This window comes from Sardina pilchardus, chromosome 10 (assembly GCF_963854185.1).
Source record: "Sardina pilchardus chromosome 10, fSarPil1.1, whole genome shotgun sequence".
Classification (NCBI taxonomy): Eukaryota; Metazoa; Chordata; class Actinopteri; order Clupeiformes; family Clupeidae; genus Sardina; species Sardina pilchardus.
In genome coordinates this window covers 533,401-547,500 of record NC_085003.1, presented here as the reverse complement: position 1 = coordinate 547,500, position 14,100 = coordinate 533,401, and positions in this window count along the sequence as shown.

Genomic DNA, 14,100 nt, shown 5'->3' with positions numbered 1-14,100 from the left:
ATATATCCAAAAACCATGTATGCGTGTATCAATGTAAATGTAAACGAAAAGCTTCCAATTCCTAATATCTTTCGTGTTCTAATGTTCTAAAGTTATACGAGTGTGGGGTCAAAAAACTATATCGCTCCCGACTGTAGCTAGCGTTTGTTCTAATGCGGTCACCTGCCAGGCCTCACTTCCTGTCTACCTATAAGGAGTTCCTGGTGGCGTCGTAGGGCAAAATAAAAGTGCCAGCAGGGGGAGGTAAATTTCAGTAAAGTAAAAATAAAGATTAAATTGGCCCTAACATACCGGCCCCTAATTGTGAGCCAATCAAGGAGAACAATTACCAAAAAACGGAGCCAATTAAACTTCTAAATCTAATGTCCAGATACATTAGTCTAAATATAAGCAAAGTTCTTTAGTGAGCAATAGACCTTCATGTTATTTCTGATCTGCTTCCATCTTCTGCCTCCATAACTAGGCATAGTTTGCTCACTGGCCTTTCAAGGACGTTAGATTTGGTCTTCACTAAAACACTTCGTACTAGCCCTTTTGATCCAGGGAGAGGTTTGACCACTCTGCCCAGCTGCCAGGAGTTTCTGGGAGCAGTTTCATCCACGATCAGAACCAGGTCTCCAGTTGTCAAGTTTCTTCTAGGTCTGTTCCATTTTATCCTCTCCTGCATGAGAGGCAAGTATTCCTTTATCCATCTTCGCCAAAAGAGGTCCGATATGTATTGCACTTGTCTCCATCTTCGCCGGGAGTACAAGTCTCTTTCCATGAAGAGTCCAGGTGGCATGACTGGTTTTGACTTCAGTTGGAGAAGATGGTTCGGAGTAAGCGGTTCCAGGTCGTTTGGGTCACTAGACACTGTGGTGATGGGTCGGTCATTCATGATAGCCTCGACTTCACACAGTGCTGTTTGGAGAGACTCGTCATCTAAGCGCTGTTCTTTCAGAACAGAATAAAGAATCTTTTTAACGAGGCGTATCAATCTTTCCCACACTCCTCCGTGATGTGCTCCTGAGGGGGGGTTGAAAGACCACTTCACTCCTTCCTTGAGTAGTACATGTTGGATTCTAGAGTTATTAACTTCCTTCAAGGCCTCTTGTAACTCTCTGTTTGCACTAATGAAGTTAGTGCAGCAATCCGATCTGATGCTTGACACGGGTCCTCTGCGGCAAATGAATCTGCGCAAAGCATTGATGCACGAGTCAGTGTTCAGGTAGCTCGCCACTTCAAGGTGCACTGCACGGCATACAAGACAGGTAAAGATCACTCCGTAGCGTTTCACTTGCGACCGGCCCCTCTTTACCTCAATAGGTCCGAAGTAATCTACCCCCACATGGGTGAATGGAGGTTCATCTGGGGTTATGCGGTCCTTTGGCAAATCTGCCATCTTCTGCTGTTCCACTTTGGCCTGATATCTTCGGCAGAAGATGCATCTCTTGATGGTTTTCCTAGCCATGGTGTTAGCACACGGTAGCCAGAATCTTTCACGTAGCTTGGCTAGCATGTGACTTCGTCCAGAGTGACCTACTTGCAGATGGATTTGCTGTAGGATCAGTCTAGAGATGTGTGAGTTCTTAGGCAGAATTATTGGGTTCTTCATTTCGCTTGGTAAGGCCATTTTGTTAAGCCTTCCTCCTACCCTCAAGATATCCTGGTCCAGGATTGGGTCCAGCTTGCGGAGTGTGCTTGTTTTGGCACATGGCTGTCCTTGCTTGAGTGCATTAATCTCCTGCTGGAAAGCTTTTCTTTGTTCAAAGTGGATAATACAATTTTCCGCCTCCTGCAGGTCTTCCACTGTGAGTCCAGCTTTTGCTTCGAACTTTAGGTCAGTCTGAGTGTTCCTAGTGACTCTACGTAGTTTCTGGTCTTGCAGAAGTGCCCGAAACTTCAGCATCCAAGCTACAGCTCTTTTCAGTCTGTTCCAGTGTGAGTAGTACTCAATTAGTTTGCTTAGTGGGCTCTTTTCACCTCAGGATCATTTGATTCGATGGGTGAAAAGTCTTTTAGCGCATTTGGCCATTCAGTGTCTGGTTTCGCAAGAAACTGGTCCTTGGAACCACGTCTTGGACTTCAGGAAAGCTTCAATGTTCAGGCCACGTGAAACGTCATCAGCCGGATTTTCCTTAGATCCGATGTGCCGCCACTGGTCTTTGGCTGAAAGCTCACGGATATCTGAAATCCTATTGGCCACGAAGGTTTTGAATCTTCTAGTCTCATTTCTTATGTATTTCAACACAGATTCGCTGTCTGTCCCAAAGGTTGAGGGCTCTAACTCCAACTCTAGTTCAGACCTCAGCAGTCGGTCCATCTTGGCCGCAAGCGTTGCTGAGGCTAGCTCTAGTCTAGGGATGGTCATTTGTTTTAGCGGTGTCACTCTGGATTTCCCCAGAACAAGCGTCACATGGATTTCACCCGCTCTGTTGGTCAGTCTCAGGTAGCTTACACTGCCATAGCCACTTTCGCTCGCATCACAGAAGTGATGCATCTGTGCCTTTTCAACTTGGCCAAAGTTCTTAGGCTTTATGCATCTGCTGATCTTGATGCTGAAAAGTTGGTCCAGTTCAGCAAGCCATTTCTTCCAAGGTGCGAGGTAAGTCTCTGATATGCCATCATCCCATCCGCACTTCAGTTTACAGAGGTCTTGAAGAATCTGCTTTGCTTTTAGGATGAATGGTGCCAGGAATCCTAAGGGATCATAAATAGAGCTGACGACTGATAGGATACCCCGACGGGTCAGGGGTCTGTCCTGGAGAGCCACACGGAAAATGAAAGTGTCTTGTTCGATGTTCCATTGAACTCCAAGAGCTCTCTCTAGTGGCAGCTTCTCTCTGTCCAGGTCCAATTCTTTGATCTGCTTTGCCTTATACTCTTCAGGAATAGAAGCAAGCACAGAGCGACTGTTGCAAATCCACTTTGTGAGCTTAAATCCACCCTGAGAGCAGAGATCTCGGAGGTCCTTGCAGAGGGTAATGGCCTGGTCTTCTGTTGCCACAGACTTAAGACAGTCATCGACATAAAAGTTGTTTTTGATGGTCTTGCTCACCTCTTCAGCATAGCCATGACCATGGTCATCTGCAGTCTTGCGCAGTGCGAAGTTGGCACATGTTGGAGAGGATATCGCTCTGAATAGGTGGACAGTCATCCGATACTCCTCAAGTCTCTTTGACATGTCGCCGTCTGGCCACCACAGGAACCTTAACAGGTCTCGGTCATCCTCATGGACACGGACTTGATGAAACATCCCCTCTATGTCTGCCATCATCGCAATGGGCTCTTGGCGGAACCTTAGCAGTACAGCGAGGAGAGGGTTTGTCATGTCAGGTCCTTGAAGAAGTTTGTCATTGAGGGATGTTTGTTGGAATGTTGATGAACAATCGAATACCACTCGAAGGGTTTTCTTCCTCTTGTGATATACTGCATGATGTGGGATGTACCATACTTTCCTTTCTTGCCTCTGAAGCCTGTCCTGTGGCACCATCTCAGCGTAACCTTTCTGGATGACATCAGTCATAAAGTTCCTGTATTCCAAAGCATAAGTCGGATCTGATTTGAACTTTCTTATCAGGTTCAGGGCACGTTGCTTGGCAACATCACGGTTGTTCGGCATCATCATGTCTCTGTCACGCAGTGGAAGTGACATATAGTAATGTCCATTCTTGAGCATTACTGAGCTGTTCGCACTCTGCATGAACTTGTGATCCTCAGCAGACATCTCTTTCTTTTCGTCATATTTCCTCTCAGGAAAGTCATGATTGTACTGCTGTACTAGTAGATCTTTCAACTCAGTCACTGAGATGTAGTTTGTGCTTAACGTCGGCAATCCTGAAGACTCCTCAGCAGCACAAGAGTTGAGTGGTCCATTGATCACCCATCCAAACATCGTCTTCACTGCATAAGGGCCACTGTCTTCTGCATTGATAATTTGCCATGGTTCCAGGGCTCTTGGGGCATTGACTCCTATAAGAAGATCAATGTCCGCATCAATCTCATCAAGCTTGACTTCTTTCAAATATGGCCAGTTTGAGATGTCCTTCTGAGTTGCAACATTCTCTTTGGTCACTGGGATGGCATCATGTGTGTAGACCTTAGGGAGTGTCATGAAGGTGCTCCCATCCAGGTTACCTACTTCCAGTCCAGATAGTTCATAACTTGAGACAGTCTTGATCTGCCCCATCGTCCGCAAGAGAATCTCAGTTTTACGACCTCTTGCGTTCAACTGTCTTCTCAATTTCTCTGTGCAGAACGTCCCTGAACTTCCTGGATCCAGAAAAGCGTAGGTCAGCACGGCCTTGCTTCCCTTTGTGGCTTTTACTTGAACTGGCACGATTGACAGAGCACAGTCTTTACCGGCCCCGGTTACTCCACCAGCTTTGAGGGTGACATGACCGCTGTTGATGGAGGTCTCCTTCTGTTTTACTGGCTCACTCAGCTTCATTTTGTCTAAATGCAAGATGGTGGGGTGTTTACCTTGACACTTCTCACACGTCATCCTCCTCTTGCAGTCTTTACTCATGTGTCCTCTCAAGAGACATCCAAAACAAAAGCCTTTGGTTTTGAGAAACTCTACTGTGGCTACATGTGGCTGTGTCTTCAACTTCTGGCAATCCTTCAGGTGATGTTTGCCTTCACTGAACGCACAGGAGTCCGATAGACTTTGATGTTTAAATGAATGTTCTTTTGCACATGTTCTGATGTCGCAGTCATCAGTCAACACTGCTACAGTTGTAGCAAAGCTACTGTCCTTTCTCCTAGGTGAGCTTGGCTGTTTGGAAATGGCTGCAGCCTTGGTCTTGTTGAGGTCTTGAATATCACCGAACAGTGGGTCCAGTAAAATCTTGGCCTGCCTCTCCATAAAGGCTACAAGGTTATGGAAACGGGCTCTGTGACCTGTTCGTTCTAAGATGTCACGAGCAACGGTTCTCCATCTTTCTCTCAGTTTCTCTCAGGGCAACTTCGTGATAATCAGTTTCATGTTGGAGGGTAAATCCAAGTCTTCCATGATCTTCAGGTCTTGCATGGTATTGCAGCAACCTCTAAAATACAGCGCGTAGCTCTGTAGTTCCTTACCCTCATCGGTCTTGATATTCGTCCATTTCAAGGCTTTATCCATATATGCCATTGTGACTTTCAATTCATCTCCAAAGTTCTCCTGTAGGAGTCTTTTGGCCTCAATATATCCTCTTGACGGATCCATATGGAAGCAGCTTCGGACGAGTTCTCTAGGTTGTCCTGTAGTATACTGCTCAAGATAATACAGGCGATCTTGACTGTTTGCTGTTTTGTCTTCAATGCTATATTGAAAAGCACGCATGAATGTTGTGAAAGTTAATGGGTCGCCATGAAAGGTTGGTATTTCTCTGACAGGTAATAGTGTTTGTTTATGTTGCAGTACAAGTAAATCTACAATGTCATTTTGTCTTTGCATGACAGCAGATAAACAGTCATAGTCTGGACTTGGTTCAGTATCAATGCGCTTTTGATGGATCTTCTCCTGCTTGAGCTTTAAAGGGATTGGTGTCTTTGCAATCGTGACAGACTGCTTTGGTGTTGAGACTGGGCGTATTGGCATTGCTCGTTTTTGTTCAGGGATTGTTGACACTCTAGCAGGTCTAGGCGGTTGTAGAATTCTTTGCAGTGGTGTTTTAGGCACTACTGATATTCTCGCATACTCCACAGGTGATTGCTGTGGTCTTGATTCATGTGAAAATGGTCTATGGCTGTCTAAGTAGGAATTCATGCCATCTTCAGACTTTCCTGACTGCAAATCAAAGCTTTCCAGGACCTTTATCTTGGCATCTGATGCAGCAATGTCTGCTTCGAGTCCTGCATTCTCAATCCTTGACTCCAAGATCAATCTTTGTTGCTCAAGTGAATGCTTAGCTTCTAATGCTTTCCTGCGTGACAACAGTGCAGCTTGTTCAGCAAGAGCCTTCCTGTGTGCTGATGTCACTGAAGATGATTTAGCTTTGCTAACATTAGAAATGCTATCTTTTGGACGGATTAAATCTTGTATATCTGTTGACTCTGGTAGATCTGATGCACCCTCTTGCTGCTCTGATGCAGCCTCTGGTTCAGCAGACTCATGTTCTTCGTCAGAGTATTCCTGTTCCTCTAATTCACCTTGCTGTGCCATCGATTGCTCCCAAACTTGTACTTCTTCCAGGAAATCTTCAAATGGTTTTATCCTAGGTTCGTACCATCCAGTTTTGTCCAATTGCATTTCCTGTTCTGATAATACATCTTGCACAGCATCATGGGCATTCTTAAATTCTTCAGAAAGTGATTGGAAAATAATAAAATGTTGTTTCACAGCTTCCATATCCTTTTCTTGCATTGCCCTTTTAATTTCATTCATTTTTCGTGTGCACGTTGCTAATTTGCCTTTTCTGGCTTTCTTTAGCGCCTTAATATGCTCCTCCATTTCAACAGACATATGAGCACCCATAGCAGTGGCCATAGTTAAGCTTGAACAACAGCGTTTAATAGGCTTTCAAATGCAGCGTGATTCACGCAATCCAAACAAATCACTCAGGCACGTCTTGGGCCAGTTCGAATGCAACATCAGGCCGGCCGGCCTGGCGGGAAATGTCCCTAATCTCCCGATTACCACTCCGCCCCTGCTCAAAGCCCAAGGCTTGCTGGTACGATCCCCGACCTGTTCATGGCGGAAGTTCTTTTGAGCAAGGCATCAATAAAGTGGGCTATATTCTATTCTAATCTTTTCTATTCACACAACTAGACGCACGCTGGCGAATTCGAACATTCTGAAACGCGCATATGCGATGAAACATGATTGCGCATTCTTCCACAGCCTATGCAGGGGACAGAGAGAGGGGGTGGGGGTGGGGAGTCAGTTAATTGTCCTCAATGCCGCGGTGATGTCTGTAGCTTAGACGAGTGTATGGGGGAGGGGGAATGATCGGTTTCAAATAGGCTATGTTTCCAATGGATAGTGTGTTATGTATAGACCCCGAAGCCATTTGCTTTGAGAATAACGGCTGGCTGGTGAAGTTGTTGGCTGGCTAGCTGGCTCAGCCAAAACCTAAATGCTGCTGCAGCCGCCAAAGTTTTCATGACTGATAATGGCTTTAGTTGCCACTTCATGTACAGATGTCTACATTGTACTAGATCTCAACAGTTTTGGACAACGTTCTGCACGTTTCACTTCATTGTAGACTGTATGGGTTGTGAACAGTGCAGCAATCTCTGGAAAGGAAACGGTGGAAGTCGCAGTAGCCTAATAGCTCAATGCTGTAAATACGTCTGTTCCAGAATATTTGGTTCATATCATCAATCTTTGGTTTTGGTGTTTGTGCAACCGGGCCCTGAAGATTTAACAAAAGTCTGAGTAGCCCTACGCAGGAATTAGGAAAGTATGTACAGCAAGATCAAAATTAGGCTACCTTGTTTGCTTCTTTCCCCCCATGTCATTTTAATTGGTCGTCAACTCACTGTGAGTCCTGTGTATCGTAGCAACGAGCACAATACTGATGTGGTGTGTCCAGTGGGACAATCTCATGTAGGCCTAGTTTCTAGGCTATTGTTTATTTTTCGCGTGTCTCTATGATATAATTATTTTTAGATGCAAAAAGTCTTACTGGCTTAGTCAAAGTTTGTCAGATGGCGGCTCAATTTGTCTCAGAAAATTATTGGCTGGCGAAATTATTTTTCATTAATGGTAAACAGTTTTGTGATTCATCCGTTTATTTCAGATAGTTTGTTATTAAAAACCATAAAAAAAAAAAAAAGTTCGTCGACGTTGAAAAACGGTCAATGAATTCAGTCAATATAAGCTAGATTAGTTCACTCGTGTCAAGTTGTGAACCCAGGTCTCCTGCGTAATAGTCGAGCGAGTTAACATTGCGCCACTTAACGTTCGGTTCTTCAATGAATTGGAAATAGGTATTTGAAGCGACGCAACTCAGTTTGTCCAGCAAATATGTAAGAAAATGCTTATACATTAGTGTGAGCTTTAAAAGATAGCCTACAAATGGAAGATAAGATACAACTATGAATGTACGTAGGCATACGTGTAGCTGACGCTGAATGGTCAATTGGAGAATGGGGAAGCAATAAAATATTTTATACAAATTCATTATATTGTATGTAAGAGTTGAGTCATTGTGTTATGTATATAATATCATGTATGTATTTTGATGATGATGGATGAATTCATAATGCGTAATGTTCTTGATTGGGAAGGTGTGTTTCATGTGACCTCTGCTTATTTGACCCGGACGCATTAGCGTTCGGTATGGACTAAACAATGGACTAACCATGAGACCGCATGAATGCGAATTTCGTGTCGATTTGAAATGGCGAATTCTACTGCTGGTTATCAGGCGCACACGGTAATGAACTGTTTTATGTATATGTATAATTTTAAGGATTAAGTATGGGTTGCTTTTTGTGATGTTATGTGTAAAATTGTTTGTATGTTTGTCTGTTTGTCCTAGTTTTCACGGTGTTCCAACGACAAAATAAATGGATATTGGACATCAGTACGAGACGTGGAGTCACTGATTTTAAGCTATAGCCAGTGGGTAGTTACAGTGAAAACGTGCCTGAATGTGGAAAGCTAGGCCGTCGGAAACGTCCTAGGCTACCTCCTTCCTACCGCGAGGCCTGCCCTGCTCCGCTTCTGTGACGAAGCCCACCAAGCTCAACGTGCCCCCTTGCTGCGCTGCTCCTGGACCTTCGTAAAAGACTTGGCTGCTCCTCGTGGTGAACTACAGACTATCGCACTCGTTACACCCTGCTCTCGTGGATTACGGACTGTGTTCATTCGTGGTACACTACAAGCTTCATCGTCTGCGTTTACATCGGACTCTCAAGTTCAGCGCGCCGCTGTGCTACAGCTGCGGTGGGAGTCTCCTCTACTAACAACAGGCGGTGCCGTGGATTTCCAGGTCTGTGTCTTGCAAAAATGCAACTTTGATAAAAAGATTTATGGTGTCTTAAAACGTGATACGAACTGAAAATAAGAACTTAAATGTCAATGCTCTTATTGCAACTGCTTCTTGATTGCTGTGAAGATTGTGACATTGTGAATGAATACGTTTTCTTTGTTTAATGTTGGTACAAATTATGTTGTCATTCCAGTAGCCTGCTATGGTTGAATGTGGAGGTATTGGTTCAATATTATTCAAGAGTACTTTGCTGACATTTACTGCTTTACTGCACGTTTAGTTTACATTTAAGTGTTTTACAATTTTATGAGAAGTCCAGTCAATTTAAATTTTAAAGTTGTAAAATGTCAGTACAGGGTGAATCAACGTCTCAGGATGGTGAACTAGTAGGACAAAATGATTCCCCATTAGTTGAAGACATAATAGTTAACCCTGAGATTGTACCAGAAAGTGAGAATGTAGATGGTGTTGTGAGGGATCGCCATGTATCTTGCACATCATGCACAGCAAAATCTGAAGCAAGGCAAAAGGAGCTCAATTTAGCTTTAGCTAAAACAAATGATGAAACCAGGAAATCAGTCCGTGAGAAACGTCTGACCCCAAAGATGCAAGAATTGAAAGAGCAGGAACGTTGTCAAAGGGAGAGAAGATTTACGTCTGCTTATGAAAAATGGAAAATTGAAGTCCGAAATGTTCGTTCAAACTTAAAACAACAATGCTCAGAGAGAGGGATCTGTTTGATATGATGGATATTGTTGAGAAGCAAGAATCTGCATTGAAGGATTTATATAATGATGTGCGAGACCAGGCACCACCAAACCAAGATATCAGGAGGAGAATTGATGGATGTGTTGCGGTGACTGCAGACCTATTTAAATTAATGAATGTTCGTTTAGCAGAAGATGACATTGATTTTGAACCTGAGGCAGAGAAGGCAAGATTACGCATGCTGCTTGATAACAAATATGCTAGGTCCATATTTGGATCTACAGTTTCTAGAGCCACAGTTGTTAGTCATCACTCCAACCCTTTATCAGAGCCAGAAAGCATTTCCATTAGAAGGGCAGAGATTGCCGCAGAATTGGCGGCAAGGAAAGCGGAAGCTGGAATGGATGAAGAAATTGAGATACAGCGGCAACAACTGAAAAAGCTTGAAAATCGTAGACATCGAGATTATGGAAGCCAAGCTAAAAGTATATACAGAAGAAGAGTCAAAGGCTAAAAGTGTGCAATGTAGTCAAGCATGTAGTGATATAATTGATTCCAGTCTGCCTGTCAATAATAAATCTTGTCAGCAAGAGCCAAAGGTTAAAAGTGTGCAAGGTCGTCAAACACACGATACAGCTAAACCTAGTCCGTTTGCCAATACGAAGTCAAGTCTGCAAGAGCAAGTCACAAAAAATGAAACCTCTTTATTACAAGCACTCAAAGAGTCAATGTCTTTAACACGTCTTCCTGTTCCAGAACCCTCCGTATTTTCTGGGGACCCTCTTAAGTTTATTGAATGGAGTACAAGCTTCAAGGCTCTTATAGAAAGACGGTGCTCGGACCCAGCGGATAGACTGTTCTATTTACAGAAATATATTACTGGCGATGCAAAATCAGCTCTGGAAGGCAGTTTTTACCGGAAAGATGATCAGGCCTATCAACAAGCGTGGGATAAGTTAAATGAAAGATATGGTCACTCCTTTGTGACGCAGCGCGCCTTCAGAGAAAGGCTTAATAGATGGACAAAAATTGGTGCAAAGGAGTATGTTAAGTTAAGAGAATTTAGTGACTTCTTGCAGTCATGCAGGGATGCTATGCCTCATGTTAAGGGTCTTCAAGTGCTAAATGATTGTGAAGAAAACCAAAGGATGCTGGCCAAACTCCCTGACTGGGTGACGAGTAGATGGAACCGCCGTGTGACCGAGCACTTGGACCAAGCCAAGGAATATCCTGACTTCAGGGAGTTTGCATCATTCATCTCCAGGGAGGCACGCATAGCATGCAACCCGGTATCATCACTGTACGCTTTAAAGATGTCTGATGAAAGGCTGTCAAGAGAAACCAAACAGTCATGTGCAAATACATTCGTCACCAATGTTAAGGCTTCAGATGCAGCGTGTGCTACTGTTGACTCAAATGATGCCAATGACTTTGGAGATTTGAGGGAATGTAAGACCTCTCAGACAAATGATCCTAGTTTCATCAAATGTGTGTGTTGTGGAGAAAGCCACTCCATACATAAATGTCAAAAATTGATAGAAAGATCTACAGATGAAAGGAAAAGGTTTGTCTTTGACAATAAACTGTGCTTTGCATGCTTGAGGAGGGGACATATTTCCAAGGACTGCAGAAACCGAGCCACTTGTGCATTATGCAAGAGACGTCACCCAACCCTTTTGCATGAAGAACGTCCCGTAGCAGACAATCTAGCTTTAAGAGTCTCGCAAGGTGAAGGCGCTTCCACATCATGCTGTGTGAATGGGGGAGGAGGGGGTAGTACCTCTATGATTGTTCCAGTCTGGCTCTCATCACATCATACAGAGTCTGAAATCTTGGTGTATGCCTTATTAGATACACAAAGCAGCCATACATTTGTTAATCAGGAAATCTGTGAAGTGTTGCATGCAGTAAGGGAGCCTGTCAAATTAAAACTCTCCACCATGATGGAAAAGGAAGCGATTGTGTCGAGCCAAAGAGTTGAAGGACTCAAAGTTAGAGGATTCTCCTCAAAAGACTCTATTAATTTGCCCCCTGCTTATTCAAAGGACTTTATTCCTCTTCAACGTGCACATATCCCCACCTGTGAAACCGCTAGAAACTGGACACATCTTGCAGCCATAGCTGATGAAATGCCCATGTTGATGGATTGTGGTGTTGGGCTCTTAATTGGTTATGATTGCTCCAGAGCACTGGCGCCTCGGCAAGTCATCACTGGTGGCGACTACGAGCCTTACGCAATTAGAACTGATCTGGGCTGGAGTGTTGTAGGGAGTACATCGCAAGTTGTGACCTCTAAGGATGTAACCGGTCTGTGCCACAGAGTGTCAGTCAGAGAACTCCCTTCGATAGCGCCATCTGCTGCCATTAAAGTGCTAGAGATGGATTTTGCAGATACCAGACCAGGTGAAAGGAGCATATCTCAGGAGGACATCCAGTTCCGGGAGATTCTAAAGGGAGGTATCCATCAAAATGATTGTGGCCACCTAGAGATGCCCCTTCCCTTTGCAGCAAGATCCTTCCTACCAGACAATAAAAAACTTGCACAAGTCCGTCTAAAGCACCTCAAGAGGAAACCGGATAGAGACGTTAAGTTCAAACATGACTATGTGAAATTCATGGAAGGTGTTTTCAAGGATAATGATGCAGAAAGAGCAGAGTTGCAACCAGAAGCAGGACGTGTGTGGTATATTCCACACCAAGGGGTCTACCACCCGAAGAAACCAAGGAACATCAGAGCTAGTGGTGGGAGACCCTGAGGTCAAGGTGGTCCAGACATTTTTAACTGAGTGGATTTTCAAAAACAACTCTCACGGTTCTCAAAATGGTGCACAGTTGTGAATGTAATTGCCCGGATTCAACGACTAGCAAGGAGAATTAAGACATCAGAACCTCTCAGTGTGGGGGAAAGAAGGAAGGCTTCATACACACTTATCCAGCTTGCACCAGCTTGACCCTTTCCTGCAAGATGGGATATTGAGGGTGGGATGAGATCAGAGAAGAGCATCTGCTCCACTTGAAGTGAGACACCCTGCAATCCTTCCTAGAGATGCATCCAAGGTAGAGGGCAGACCCTTAATGAATTAAGAGCTAATGCCTCAAGCATTGAACGCCTTATTCAAAGCTGGTGGTTCTTGTGGTTAAAAGTTAAGATCCCTTTTCATAGGCAGAGCGAGTGTCTTATTCTACATACATGCCTTATCAATAAAACTATTAAATCACTGACGTTTGTAGTTGCATAGTAATGTCATGTCAGTTTACCCAAGGAGCATAGGGAACATGCATTATAGTCCCAATGTCCCGTGCTATGAGCCCTTGCCTGGAAATTACCATTGATATGAAATTAATAGGTAATTTGGTGGGAGTGTAGCTGACGCTGAATGGTCAATTGGAGAATGGGGAAGCAATAAAATATTTTATGCAAATTCATTATATTGTATGTAAGAGTTGAGTCATTGTGTTATGTATATAATATCATGTATGTATTTTGATGATGATGGATGAATTCATAATGCGTAATGTTCTTGATTGGGAAGGTGTGTTTCATGTGACCTCTGCTTATTTGACCCGGACGCATTAGCGTTCGGTATGGACTAAACAATGGACTAACCATGAGACCGCATGAATGCGAATTTCGTGTCGATTTGAAATGGCGAATTCTACTGCTGGTTATCAGGCGCACACGGTAATGAACTGTTTTATGTATATGTATAATTTTAAGGATTAAGTATGGGTTGCTTTTTGTGATGTTATGTGTAAAATTGTTTGTATGTTTGTCTGTTTGTCCTAGTTTTCACGGTGTTCCAACGACAAAATAAATGGATATTGGACATCAGTACGAGACGTGGAGTCACTGATTTTAAGCTATAGCCAGTGGGTAGTTACAATACGCGCCCTACATACATAAATAGGCTTCGACGAATTTCAGCTGAAAATATGTTTTACACACGTAGGCCAACGTTTTCAAAACTTGCATTTTACCACTGTAAATCGCCTCCATAGACTATGCCATGCAAATGAAAAATAGTTATTAAAATAAATCACATACAGATGGTACGGGTTGAGAATGCTCCTTTCTTTCCCGCACATCGGGACTCCCGAAGCATCGGGAAAACTGCAACCGCAAGGGGGCAACATAGACCGCCCTAATAATATGAAGGTTCGGCTCATGGAAAAACCCGAGGACACCGCGCTGGTGACAAGCGGAGAAAAGAGACATGACGCTCGGCATGTTAGATTGCAGTTGCAGGGTTTTCGAATGTTTACAGCCTACCTCACAGCTCATCGGACGTGGCACATAGCCTAATTATTAGGCTACTGGATTTGATATAGCAAATCCATGGACTTTGTTCATCCTATATATACAATAAGTATAAAATCCGACAATCCAAAACGATAACGAGATCTCCCAGAAACGAAAAACAAGTTTGTTGAGTAGCCTAGTCCTTCCAACAATCTCAGCTTTTGCGTTTGATAGATAAAAGGCATCCTG